Raw genomic sequence first — 3,691 nt, forward strand, 5'->3', positions numbered from 1 at the left:
TTCCTTCCTTCCTTCCTTCCTTCCTTCCTTCCTTCCTTCCTTCCTTCCTTCCTTCCTTCCTTCCATCCATCCCTCTCTCTCTCTCTTTCTCTCTTTCTTCCTTTCCTTTCTTTCCTTTCTTTCTTGGAGTCTCACTCTGTTGCCCAGGCTGGAGTACAGTGCAGTGTAATTTTGGCTTACTGCAACCTCTGCCTCCTGGGTTCAAGCGATGCTCCTGCCTCAGTCTCCCAAGTAGCTGGGATTATAAGCGCCCACCGCCATACCCAGCTAATTTTTGTATTTTTAGTAGACACAGTGTTTCACCCATGTTGCCCAGGCTGGTCTCAAACTCCTGACCTCAAGTGATCTGCCTGCCTCTGCCTCCCAAAATGCTGGAGGTACAGGCGTGAGCTACTGCGCCCAGCCAAGTTATTTCCAAGATAACATTGAGGTAGCTAAAAGGAAGGAGTTTGCTCAATACGTAGGCTCTTTTGTCTGGCATAGGCTCTGGCCTCGCTCCCTCCTTCCCTCCCTCCCTCCCTCCCTACCTCTCTTCCTTCCTTCCTTCCTTCCTTCCTTCCTTCCTTCCTTCCTTCCTTCCTTCCTTCCTCTTTCTTTTCTGAGTATTTTGTTTTATTTATTGCTTATTTTATTATAAAAAGTTTTATTTTTATTATTTGTAAAATTTTGTGGGTACATAGTAGGTATGTATATTTATAGGGTACATGAGATATTTTGACAGCATGCAATGTGAAATAAGCACATTTCAGATGTCTCTGAGGATTGGAAAAAAAAGCACATCATGGAGAATGGGTTATCCATCCCCTCAAGCATTTATCTTTTGAGTTACAAACAACCCAATTACATCATTTAAGTTATTTAAAAATGTACAATTACGTTATTATTGACTGTAGTCACCCTGCGGACAGAATGTAAACGCGCTTATAAAACAGGTGTGCACTGCTGCCCCCTACTGGCAGTGATCTATTTAGCAGATAAATAACCTTGACCGAATTCCAACAGTCCTTCAATGTGACATTTTATTTGAAATAGACGGTTAGATATATTTTGCATATCAACATGTATTCCAGAGTCAAACAATTTAGTTATAGATGTGGTTAATTTCGTTATGATAATGTTCAAAGAAAAAGATCTTAGGTGCCTAGAAATTGGGTATACAGCACACTGTGTATGTTTTACATCATTTGTTTTATAAAATAGCCCCATGAGGCAGATAGTATTATTATGCCCCTTTTGATTTAAGCGAATCGAGGTTCTAAAAGGGACTCTGCTAGTAAGTGGCAGAACTGGCATTCAAACGTCAGGATCCTCTGACTCACATTTGTGTCCTTTCTAGGCCATCAGGCCTCCCTAAAGAGGACGAACTCATTAGCAACATCAGAAGTCTGACTCTTGGCAGGTCTGATGTAATTACGCATTACACCATCTTTCCCCCACTTCCTTTTCATTGAAAAACAACTTGCAGGCAAGGACACTAGAGGAGAGGATAAGCTCATGAGGGAGTGTGGAGAGGTGAAGGCGTTTTGTGAGCAGGGCTAGTCTAGCAGGGGTTTGCAAGGATCAGCTGCTCCCTGGGCACCTGTGCAGGGCTGGGTGGCCCACTGGGCAGTCTGAGTAGCTCTCGAAGCCCTGCCAGTGAGTGGGGCAAAGCCTGACCCTTGCTCAGCTTGGGTCTCCTGGCCTCGGGAATGCCCCCATTAGGCCTGGAGGTCCTGGCAGTGTGAAGGAACACCCTCCAACGCAGAGCTGATGCCTTTCCATAATCTGCTCAAAGGCATGGCTTGTGCTAGCGGAGGCAACATAAAAAGTATGGCAGGATGTCTTTACCTGTCTGCATGAAATTCACAAGCCTAGCCAGGGCCTTTTTCTCTGGCAAGGCAGAGGGCACCAGTGATCTGATTCCAGTCAATCTCCAGTGCCACTGCCACCAGCATATGTAGAGAATGACTCATTTAACTGGGTAGAAGGGAGAAAGAGGGAGACAGTTAGTCACAGTTGGAGGTAGGAGGGCAGAAGAGAACTTCCTTGGAATGTTGGGATCCGAGAAGAGAGATAAATGATGGCAAACTTCTTTGAGGTGATCCTGGAAATCCAGCAAGCCCCTCACAAGGCAGCTTTCATGCATTGCAGAAAGGGGTGGGCATTGAGTGGAAATGGCGGCCTGATGCAGGCTGGAGAGAGACGACTAATTTATCTGTCAAACTGGCAAGTTTAGGTATTTAGAAGTTCACTGGACCCCAGAGTGGGACATGGAAGTCACCAAGAACTATAGGTTCTTTAAGGGATCCAGGACCAAGAGGAGAGACTCCAGAAGTGGCACACAGCAGACTGTCCTGTGGGGACTGAAACAGGGTGCAGTGACATTTCAGCAAGTTGCTGCAGTGAGGTGGTAGGGGGCACCCTGACAAGCTGAGGAGGGCATTATAATGCAAGTGGGAGCATAGAACCAGTGACAACCAAGGCTGATCATTTCAGACCTTTTCTCCATAATTCTGCAAAGGGCTATTGTATCAGATCCTTCGGGAGTTTAGAATTAACCCTGTAAGAGGAAGAAAAATCAAATAAACCACACCGAATAGAATGGAGTTTTCAACACAAAATGAGAGAACCATCACTAGGGTCCTGTGAGTTTACTTGAAAGTGGCCAGACGCAGTTGTTGGCATAGGGATTGGAGGCAGGCATCGTATGGTATGGACATTTTGGAGTGCATGATGTGAACTCCACATCCAGCACACACTGTTGCAGAAAATCGAATTGAGCATGTGCGCAAGGTGATTCTCGCTGGGTGAGGCTTTAGAACAGCTGACGTGGGAGGCTCACTGGGTGGCAGGAACGACAAGAATCAGAGCCAGAGCAGGAATAAGTGAGTCGTGGTGTGTGAGTGCCGAATGGAATGAGCGAAAATCATTTGCAGTTGAGTAACTGAGGATTAGAAGGGCAAATGATTTGCTTAAAGTTCACTGATGAAAGGGTAGGATTGGAACTTCTGTCTTCCAAAGAGCAACCCGCTGTTTCATACCTTTCCACCTTTATCTTTTATACAGAGAGCACAAGATCGTGGAACCACAGAAATGAAAGGAAAACTTTATCTAGTCTTGTCTCTCAGCCGACTTAAAATCGTGTTTTAAAATCATCTTGGCAACTGGTCAAATTGCCTCAGCTAGAACCCTTTCAGTGCTGGGAAATTCTCATACTTTTGGACACAGCTTAGTCTATTCATTCATTACTGGACAAACTGGCATGGAGCTCTTTATAGGGGGCCGACATCTGCCTCCATGAATCTAACTGTCTTAGCCCTGCCCTCTAGTTTCACACATAATCAGTGACTTCCTCTTCCAGATCATGATGAAAATCACTCACTAATTAAGGACCTATGGTGTGCCAGGCACAAAGGGTGGCATTATGCCCACCCCAGGGTCTCTGGTTCGTGTTCCAGATATCCCTGGTCTTTCTGCACCTGTATCATTCTTCTCTGGACTGTCTCTAGCTTGGTAAGGCATAGAATCCATTCTTCGCTTCTAGATCCTCTAGGCCATTTATTTAAGAAGTTAAATCGTCCTGACGCGGTGGCTCAAGCCTGTAATCGCATTACTTAGGGAGGCCGAGGCGGGCGGATCATGAGGTCAGGAGATCGAGACCATCCTGGCTAACATGGTGAAACCCTGTCTCTACTAAAAAATACAAAAAACT

Source organism: Colobus angolensis, unplaced genomic scaffold, assembly GCF_000951035.1.
Source record: "Colobus angolensis palliatus isolate OR3802 unplaced genomic scaffold, Cang.pa_1.0 Scaffold33, whole genome shotgun sequence".
Lineage (NCBI taxonomy): Eukaryota > Metazoa > Chordata > Mammalia > Primates > Cercopithecidae > Colobus > Colobus angolensis.